We start from the raw sequence: 11,709 nt of genomic DNA, 5'->3' as shown, positions 1-11,709 counted from the left end.
TCTTTGTATATTCTTTGCTTGTAAAAAAACCAAGGCGAAAGGTAAGGATCCTAAGAAAAGGGCCTTTGCTTTTTAAGATGAACTTATACATAAAATTCAGATCATTCAGATCGATCAATCAATGGCATAGAAGCTGCTAATTTTGTTGCTTTAACCAATGGCATTGAGTTACTAAATTGTTTTTTCTTTCAATGATGTTTTGAATAAAATTTTGTTAGATGGTCGATGTTTTGAATGCATTTTAATGGATCATTCGTAAGAGTTTGTTCGAGTGTATTTATTTGTTATTACTTTGGAAGATATATATTTGTGTTGCATAACCATTTTAGGGGTAGATGCACATTGACATTACACATGCACTCCACTCTTGGCCCCCACCCTCTTAGGGAAGGTAGCACAACACAAATGCAAAGCTTGCCCACTAGGGTGAGGTGTGTGTTTGTGGTGTTGTGCATCATAACACTAGTACAGGGCCCACAATATACCACAAATGCCGCACCTTGGACCGCCCTTTGTAATGCACAACATTAATTCACACTTCTCTGAAATGCAAATGCACACCTTGCCCTAGATCACCATGTGCATCAACCACAACTTCACACCTATCACAAAACCACAAATGCATAGCTTACTCACTTGAGTGACGTGTGCATTTGTGATGTTGTGTATCACAAAAGGTGGTATAGGGTCCGCAATACTAAAATGCACACTTCGCCCATGACACCACAAATGTACACTTCACACGTTGTCCGCAACAACACTAATTCACACTTTGCCTACGATGCAAATACACACCTTGCCTAGACCACCTTGTGCATCAAACACAAATTCACATCTCACCGCAAAACCAAATGCACACTTTGCTTGTCTAGGGTGAGTTATGCATTTGTGGTGTTTTAGGCAAGGGAAGATGTGCATTTGTTGAGATGTAGGTGAGGTGTGAATTTTTGTTGTTGTGCATCACAATGTGTGTTTAAGTGGCAATGGGGCCCACAACACCACAAATGCACAACAAACCTTAGATGGGAAGGTGTGCATTAGTGGTGTTGTGGGGCAAGGGCAAAAACAAATTGCACATTTGTGGTGTTGTGGGCAAAGTGTGAATTTGTGTTGTGTGCATCACAAAGGGCGGTCCAATGTGAGGTGTGCATTTGTGGTGTTATGCAACACAAAGGGTGGTAGTGTGTGCAGTTGAGTTGTATTGCACAATGTAAATTACGTTCCCATATAACCAACCCTTTGACATTGCAAAAAGACACATCCCTTACACGTATCACCCTCCCATGGATGAGGTGTGCATGACAAATGCACACTATCACGACCCTACAATCTTCTATATTATTTTTCATTGTGTAACTTTGAGATATGTGACACTAGTTTACAATAGTCTTTAATGATTTGGTCACCCTAGGTTGATTGCAACACAACTAGGTTTTCATATAGGACCCAACCCTAAGTTGCCTAAGTTTAGTTAGTCGCGATACAACCAAACAAATTTGTAAGGTTGTGAACAACCATGCCTTCCAAAACATCTTAATTAATCAATGTTCAACACTCCACCATTTAAATGACAATGCAACCATCACACATCAACCCATGGGCAGTGCACAAAACACCTAAACTTTTATTAGAAAATGATACAACCAAGTGTTTACAAAGATGAGTCTAGCCAATTGTCAAGACTCTACATACATGTGAATAGCGCAAGTCACTAATAAACTTCTAGCCACTTTACTATAACATTTCACAACACTTGCAAGCTTGGCTATTGCCATGTTCATTTCTTCAAATGAGTGAGTCTTCAATGAGTGAGCTTCTTGTTCATGTAGAATGCTTGTGTCTTTGTTGAAATGCTCTGCGTTATGATGTGCCAACTTTGCCTTGGTTGTCTACCTTTGTTGTAGACTTCCACCACTCAATGCTCTCCACTTCAAGACTTATCTAACTTTAGTTTTGCATAAGGATTAAATTTTCCATTCCTTTCTTCATATGCTATGTTTGGACCCTTTAGTTTCTTGAATAGTGCCAAAGTTGCATGATCATGTTCACTCTAAATTTAGTGATATGCACTTCAATCCTTTGCATTCTTTTTCTTGAATGACTCAACTCTCCAAGTCATCAACCTTTCATGTCTCCATGTGGACCTCTGACCTTGATTGCTCCCATGATGAGGGTGTCAGTTATAACTATTTCTGAAGGCAGAGTTGTGTGCTACACTTCAATGCCCAAGTCATCCACCTTGCAACTTGTGTGATGTTTTCATGTCCAAAACAATTAAGGCATCTCCTTACAACATGACCACGTATTGTTAGGACTACACTTCTTGCAATGTGCCTTCAATATAGGCATCCTATAAAAATAATTTTGTGCCAACTTCCTATCTTATCCAATAGATGGGTTGCTCTTTTATAAATGACAACTTGTTAGCAACATTCCTCTTTTTCCATGAACTCGTGTTGCTTGTAACACTAAAACTTGTCCAAATGTTTAGGATTCTACAAAACATTGCACTCTTATACTAGTCAATCCAAGAATGAGGCCATGCCACTTGGTGGTAGGGCATAATGTACTTTGCCTTCTTCATAAGAGGATTGGAGTGCCCAACAATTACAAAATGCTCATCCAAGATATGCTCAACGAATGGGTCTGATGATGCAAACTTCACTATGGCATGCCACCTAGTGAGTTGCCCTTTCTTTGCTCATTGCTTATAACTTGCGACCATGTCTCGTTGTTGCCTTTGACTTCACTTGTCTTCGATATTTGATGTCTTCTTTGTCTAACTCTAACATGCTTTTCACCAAGGCTTTAACACTATTCCATTACAACTTTAGTGGTCCATTAAACCTCCAACAAACACACCTTGACACCACTTGTTTCACTCTAAGTGAGTGCCTTGCGCATGTGATGCATCTTGATCATGTGATGTGTCTTGATTTGTTCATGTGGCTAAATGTGTTGAGTGCCGAAGTTGTAGGTGGCTTTATTCCACCTTGTCATTGCCTTTGAGAGTGGATTAGGGTAAGGCGTCTAACTTTTCCATGGGAAAATAAAAAGCCTCTCATCCTCCCTCACTTTAGTATTTTGTTACCTTAACGACACATCCATAAATCTCTATGCCCATGTTGACTATGTTGCTTAGACTCATCATCCATTTGCTATTGAACTCTTCAACTTCTTCACACTGCTAAATCTTTTTGCAGCTACCTTCGATTTTAATAGCCCATGTCTCAACGCATTTTGGAACCTTGTGCTTTTGAAAAAGTAATAAATAGTCCAACTCTTTCCCAAATCTCTTGGAGTACACAATCGTGTGCCGCAAAAGCAATTGTCTTGTGCTTGGTTCTACCATTCGTTGCTCTAGATCCTCTATTTGTTTCAATAAAGGCAAGTGCTTCTTGCATTTGTGATCAACTCCACACCAAAGTGGGCACACACATGTGCCTTTGCTCTCAAAAATCTTCCCCAAGTAGTGAGTTGTTTTCAAATTTGTTTAGTGAAAAGAGCTTGGCAAGTTGCCATAGTGCCATTGTGTATAACAATGTTGGAAATTATCCCTTCTTGGGAGTCCATCACGTTCTCTAGCATTACCCAAGTGAGATGAGACGTGTTCGAAAACTCCATATCTCTTGCTTAAATACATTGAGAGCAGTATGTTGCATTGATCTCATATTCACATTCAACGAAGAGTTTTATAATCTCTAGGACTCCTTAACATTATACATGCCCAAGTTCCTCCAATGAACATGTTGTTTCCCTATCAACTTTCTCATACTAAGACATGGTGTCATCTTCCTCTTTGTTCTCATTGCCTACCAAGTTCAAAGAGAATTGGTCGAAAGTTCCATGTATTTGCTCTAATGCATTCTCTCTTCTACCTAGGTCAACATTACCTTTTTTTTCCAAACAAGCATATGCTACTTTGGATATCATACAAATTGCGGTGTTTACTATGACTTCCAACATAGTAAGCCTTTTCTCCAATGTTTTGAATGTGCCATACTCCACTAAAGGTTTCCCATGACCTCCATCCAAAGTTTTCTTAGCCTCCTTCAAACCTCCATCTTCCTTTCTATAAGGTTGCACTACACATGATGGGTCCTTGCAATTGTGCTCATGGTAGTGATTCCTGCAATCATCTCATCCCCATTGACATTCTCAGTGTTGGAAGGACATGAAGTTTGGGATCATCAAAAATCATCAAACTATCAACACGAGGCATTGGTGACCCTTGCACCATCATCACAAACTCATGCCCAAGAATAACTTAAATTTGTCCATTGGAACCACTGTGAAACTAATAGTTCCACTCCAATGACCACGCTGCAAGTTGACTTTAGTCAAATCAACGACCTTGTTGGCAATCGAGTTTATTGCTTTGAACGTGCACTACAAGGGTTCTAATTGCTAGTCAATGGTAAAAACCACTTTAGTTGCATGTTGCACCATTGAGAATCATTGCCACAATCAACTTACCATTCAATTTTACTTGAATGAACCTAATCTTGGTATAGTTGTTGTTGTTGACTTGCCTTAGACTTACCATTCCTAGGGTGCCCAAAACTTGCAACACACCCATTTATCATTGGTTTGCACTCACTCTCATATTCAATGGAAAATTCTTAGCATAATGCTCCTCAACACACGTCTAACAAATAACAACCGTACCACCAATGTTGTACTTATCACCATTTGTGTGCTTAAGCTCCATGTTGCTAGCGTGTCTAGAGGGATTAGGCTTTCCCTTGCCTTTCTTTTCAAGTTTTCTATGTTGCTCCTCTCATATATTGTCCTCACCTACTTCTAAGCTTTGTCATACTCTTGGCTTAAGGTTGATCTACTTGTTTTCTATAATAGTCCTCATCAACGACAACTTTGATATCGAGAATTAGACTTGAAGACAAACCTTGCCCAAGTGCCTAGAGATGTCGACATAGTCCTTGCAATCAATTTTTGATTTTTGGTGAAAACTAATCTGTCAAAGTTTCTTTCATCTTTGGACAATTCTCAATCTTCACGATGCCTCTCCTACTTACCAAGTCCTCCCTCTATTTCTCCTCTAGAACTTTGTTTCATCCATGAAAAACATCATAGTAGCATTCATCTTGGTTTCATCAGAGTTATTGCTCCTCTACTCCAAGCACTTGTCAACATCCCAATAAAAGTTCCCCAATGACATTGCATCACAAGCCATCATAAAGTTATGATGCCTTAATCTTAATTCTCATGGGGGTGGCCAATCCACTTCCACTAGAAATGACCTTTGATTTAGTTTTCTTGGTTGCACACCTTCATTACTACACAATTCAATGGGTCCTCCACTATATTAAACCTTTAATCTAGGTTCATTGACAACATTGCTATGTTTGAACACAAAATTCTTGTCTTATTATAATTAACAATGGTGTCGCTTTAGGTTTGGCAAAGTTGGGTTAATCTCTGTTCTAAAGACTTGTGTTAGTGATGCATTTGTCCACTTGTTCAAATTGCCTTTAGTTGCTTCAACCTACAATTCCACTATCTTCTCCAAAGCAAGAAGCTTGGTTTTGGTCTTGGTCTTGGCAACCCTCATAGGTTGAGCTATGTCACTTAACTATTTAAATAGCAATTTACTGTAGCATGTCAACGTATAAGCACTGCGTAAGCCAAGGATCTAAACTCAACCATTTAAATAGCAATTCAACTATAAGATATCAACATATGAGTAATGCCTAAGCAAATGATGTAAATTGTTATTGGAAGATGATGCCATCAAGTCTTTATAATGGTAAGTCTTACCAACCTCGATGACTCTACGTACATACAAATAACACAAGTCACTTCTGAACTTGTGGCCACACTTTTGTAGAATTACCCTTGCAACACTTGCAACCCTACTTGGTGCATTCTTGGTTACATTCAAGTGAGTGAGCCTTCAATGAACAACCTTATTGTTTACTTTGAATGTCGTCCTCTTCATTTCAATGCTTTACCTTGCAATGCACCAAGTCTGCGTTTGTCATTCAACTCCCTTGCAAACTTCCACCATTGATCATTGCCCACTTGAATGCCTACTCCAGATTCATTTCCACCATAGGATCAAGTTTTCCACTTGCCTCTTTTGTCAACTTGTTCAGGGATCCACAAAATGTTACATTGTTCTTTTGTTGGTCCAAAAAAGGTAGCCATGCCACTTGGTGGAAAGTCACACTTCACATACTTGTCTTCATCTTACAAGCTATATAGCGTGCAACTGTTGCAACCACCAAATGCTTTCGCTAAATGCACATTCAAGATGCACTCAACTATGGCATCTCACCATGTTTGATTTGTTGTAGCATTCCACCCAATGAACCACCCCAACTCTACTCATTGCCTACTTGCAACCACGTCACAACACTACCTCCACTCATCTTCAACTTCTAATGACTTCTTTGAGGACCTTTCACCAAGGCTTTGGCACTTGATGATGGCAACTCTAGCAGTTCACTGAACTTGCAACAAACACCTCTCATAACCACATATTCCACTTAGGTGAATACCTATCCCATGCAATGCATCTTGCCTTGTTCATGGAATGAAGTGCATTGAGTGCCTAAGTTGTGGAGCCTTCATCTCTTGCCATTGTTGTTGAGCATATATCAAGGTAAAACGCTTAAGCTTACCATAGGAAATCAAAAGGCCTTACTTACACCTCCATAAGAGGGGTTGAGGTGTGCATGTACCACAAATGCGATCTATAGCTTTGTGTAGTGTAGCTGCACAAATACACACCTCCACCCATACAGACACCCTTCTAGGGGGTTAGATGTGTATGTAACACAATTACATAGGGATAATGTTATGTGCACACCTCACCCTCGATGTATGTTACATGCACATCTCACTTTCTACTAGTGTGGATGGTGGGTGTGTGACATACATTTTGTGTTGGTGTGGAAATGCACATGTATGTATTGTTAGGTTTGTAGTTATGTTACGTGTACGTTTCACCCCTTGAGTAGGGTGTGCATTTGTTTATATGCCCATCTCACCCCTTGAGAGGCTTGATGGTTGGGGTGTGAGATGTGCATTTGTTTGTGCCCATCATGCATTGCGTTATAGGTGGAGGTGTGTTTTTGTTACATGCATATCTCAACCTCCAAGAGTGTGGTTGGTGGTGTTGTGAGATATGCATTTGTATTGGTGTGCACATGCATTAGAGGAAATTTCAGCCTAAAAATGCCCATGAAATTTCATGTAATTTCCATGTAAGCCAAAAAAAATATTTTAAATGTAAAAAGAAATACATATAAATATTTTGGAGGGAAAAAATTAAAACATTTTTTTTTGTCTTTTTTCTTAAATTGTGTTTTTGGTTGATCTCCTTATAGGTTTATTCAAGTCTCAAGTGTAAACACTCATTGGATGCGGAATTAAATTGCACATCCTATGAGTACCCATTATGCATACTTCTGAAAAGACTCACATTGATAAAAATTGAAGATACATTAAAAAAACATGAGAACACATTGATAAAAATTGAAAATACATTAAAACATGTGTGAACACATTGATAAAAATTGAAGATACATTAAAAAAACATGTGAGCACGTTTTTTTTTTTAATGTAAATTTCATTTTTATTATTAATGTGGGTCTTTTCAAAGTATGCATAATGGGTATTTGTTGGATGTGGAATTTAATTCCGCATCCAATGTGTGTCTACATTTGAAATTTGGGTAAACCTATAAGGAGATAAACAAAAATACAATAAAAAATAGTTTTCTTCTTTTCCCTCTAAAATTTACAAATTTATTTTATTATTTTAACTATTATTTTATCAATTTTCTTTGGGAAGCCACTTTTAAGCTGAAATTTCCTCTAATGCACACTTTCACTCTCCCATCACTGACATTGCCACCAAAGGGATAGGATTGAAAAAAAATGTGTAAAGAGAGAAATTTGCACAGAGTGCTTAATTTGTCTTCAATGAATCCTAATAAACTAAAACAAAATAAAGTAGAAACTTGTTCACACCTAAAGCAAAGCATGGGAGAACATTCCAAGACTATTAAAAGGGTCCACACTTATAGAATACCATCTCGAGAAATGGTTGAGTTGAAGGGAGTTGTAGTACCCTTGCTGAGTTGAAGGTAGTTGTAATACCCCTGCCATTTATACTATAATTAAATATTTTTATTTACGATGGTGAGCTAGAATGATATTATGAGGTCGACGTGCCCATGTAACGAAGTTAAATATATTGTGGGGCCAACGTTCCTGGATATTTTATAATTTTGTGAAGGTTGTGAGGCCTCATAGTTTGAATTGTACATACTGTATTAAAATATGATAATAATAATAAAATAAGACTACCTCGGAGCCCACTCCATAGAAAGAGTAAGGGGGCGCAACTCCAGAGGAAAAGGAAACACTTGTGTTCTTTTGGTGAAAAGTGCGCCCTGGGGTCCACAAAGCTCTAATGAGTGCCACTTGGCTAGTTAAGACCATGTAATTATAAAAAGGTTATGTTTACTTGCAAATTCATGTACTAAACCAGGGATCGCTGGAGGGGGAATTAATTAGGGAGTTAAGGGTGGACTCTGAGACTGACTAATAACCTATGAGTCATGGGGTTGGACTTTGGACCGATCAAGGCACGGTTAAAGTTAACCATGCCGCATGGATGCATACTATTTATGATGTGAACCCCAATGCTGGCTTTGGGAGCTTGGTGCTCGGAGGGTTTGTTGACCCTATCTATGGCTTAACAGACATGGAATTATGGTGGGAAATCAATGTCAGTTTATGGTCTGGAGGATGCCTGGAGCCTTGGAGTAGCATGATTGTTGGGTTGGCACCTTAGAAATTAGCTTGGAGGGTCCTTGGAGCCCTGGAGTAGTGTGATTGATGGGTTGGCACCTTGGCTATGGATGTGTGGATACTTTTGGTTACTGTTGCCTTTGGAATTGCCGTCCCAGGTCAGGGGTGACACGATGGTTGAGCTTATGAACAACCATATCTATGGCTAGGTGGAATGTGGAGAGCCTATAACGAGTCAACTCTTTAATACAAATTAGAACCCTATCACATGACATCTTTATGTGTAATTTTTATGTACATTATGCATTTTAGTTAAAAACCCTAATTTGAGGAAATTGCCGTATTTGAATGCCATGGATTTATTTCTGTGAAATATATATGACTATAAACCCTAGCTAGGGTTTGAGCTTATGAGTATTCCATTGTGCATTTTATTCATATGTCATTAGCACTGTTAATCACACGTGTATTGATGGATCTGTGTTTAAATGCTTGTAGCTAATTGGTAATCTGTTGAGCAATTTATTTCATACTATACATGTATTTGTATGCCTTGTTCAATTTATGATTTTATGTTAAAACCCCAGTGCAGGGATTCTGGCTATTATATTGGCAAATCAATTAAATTATATTGCGTATGGTGCTATGGGTTAGGAATTACACAACTATTTGTACATTTGCCGTGTATGTTTTATTATTTCTGCTATGGATATAACAATGTAAATGATCAAACTAGAATTTTAAACTCAAAACGAGAACTCTAGCCAAAACACCAAAAAAAACATGAAAAACGACCTAAAAACAAAAAATGTGGATGCTAGAATAATATATATATATATATTAAATTTGAGGTAAATTTTCAACATTTTTTTAAAAATGGCAATAAAAGCCAATAAAAACCAATTTTTTTTGTGCAAAAAAATATTCTGAAAACGAAAAGTGTTGATGCTGGAATAACATTTTTTTTTCAAGATAAATTTTCAACATTTTTTAGCGAACGTTAAAAAATAAAATATTATGACTCCGAAAAACCTTAAGATTCCAACGATTTTCAGATATGACATTAAAGATAAATTATCATGTCTTTGAAAAACTTTAAAATTTCAACAATTTCCAACCATGGCGTTAAAGAGAAAATATCATGACTTGGAAAAACCTTAAAATTTTGACAAATTTTCAACCATGAAATTCAAACTAAAGATCATAACTACATAAAACCTTAAGCTTTCAACATATTTCAGCCATGACATTATGGAAAAATTTTACGACTAAAAATCTAAAAAATGAACACCTGAATAAAATAATCATTATACCAAGAATAATTTGCTTTTTAAATGCTAAAAGTTTAATGATTTTAAAATTTTAGCATAAGAAACCTTGACATGCTGCAACAAAAATTTAAAAATCAACTATCAAATTGACTCGTAGCGTAGCGTAAATGAACTTGATTCATTGTAATGAAAAAGACCAACCATGAAATTGACACATTGTGGGGGTAGATTCAAACCATTATAATGAAAACTTTAAACTCAACTATCAAATAGACACATAGCGGGTTTGCTTTGTTAGTGGAAGATTAACACAAACTTTGTAGAAAAAAAATGAAAATACAAAAGAAAACAAAAATTGAAACATTGAAAAAAAACAAAACAAAACACAAAGTTTAAAAAATAATAACACAAAAGAAAAAGAAAAAGAACGTAAAAATAATAATAAGTAAATAAAAAAATATATTAAAACATATAAAAAAACAAAACAAATATAAAAAATATATAAAAGGACCAAAAAAACAAAAATCAAATATAATAAAAAAGGCAAAAAAAAAAAACAAAAATCAAATATAATAAAATGTAAAAAACCAAAATTAACTACAAATAAAAGACAAAAAAATAAACCAAAATTAAATAAAAATAAAAGAAAAAAAAATATATTAAATAATAATAATAATAATAATACATTGCATAATTGAAAAAAATAAAATATTAAAATAAATGAATAATATATTAAAGTAAAATAAAAAAATATTTAAAACAACTTTAAAAAACATTAAAATAAAAATAAAAAATCAAGAAAATTAAAAAAAATCAAATTAAAACAATTAAAAAAATCATTAAAAAAATTCGAAATTTAAAACAAAAATATTAAAAAATAAAGTAAAAATTGGGGCCCCATGGTCCTTGGGCGGGGCACGGTGTGTGTAGCTCTCCCCCGCCCAGGCTTGCAACCACATCGTCCCTGAGCAACGATGTTGCATGAAACTCCCCTCACCTAGGCTAGGCCCGTGGCTTGGGTGGGGCAAATCCGATTCCGGGAATTAGATTTGTTCAGGTGGGGTAGAGCTGCAACTTGGCCGAGGCAAATATGATTCCCAGAATTGAATTTGCCCCAACCCATGATTTTTTATTTTATTTTATATTTTAAAAATTTATTTTAAATCATTTTTTTTTCAATGTTGTTTTTTAGTTTTATTTTAATGGTTTTCTTTTTCAATTTATTTTTTGTAATGGTTTTTTTTTTCAAAAAAATTGTTTTCATGTTTTTTTTAATTTTTATGTTTTTATTTTATTTTCATTTTTTTAAATATATGTGTTTTAATTTTTGCTTTTATTTACATATTTATCTTTTATTTTAATGGTATGTTTTATATTTTTTTAACATTTTTTTTTGTTATTTTTACTTAAAATTTTATTAGAATTATTTTTTTTGGATTTTTTTTCCAATTCATTTTATTCTATTTTTATATAAAAATATTTTATTTAACATGTCATTTTTAGTGAATCAAATACATTTTTTTAATTATATCTATTTGCAAAATGTATATTTTTTTGTTCACTGTTTAAAATTATTATTTCTATGACAATTATTTTATGTGCATTGAAGTATTAATTAACGATATATAAATATATAAAAATATAAATATATAAAA

The sequence above is a fragment of the Pinus tabuliformis genome, chromosome 9, assembly GCF_031772625.1.
Source record: "Pinus tabuliformis cultivar Carrire ecotype Pingquan chromosome 9, CPIR1, whole genome shotgun sequence".
In the NCBI taxonomy this organism is placed as follows: Eukaryota; Viridiplantae; Streptophyta; class Pinopsida; order Pinales; family Pinaceae; genus Pinus; species Pinus tabuliformis.
This window is presented reverse-complemented; position numbering follows the sequence as displayed.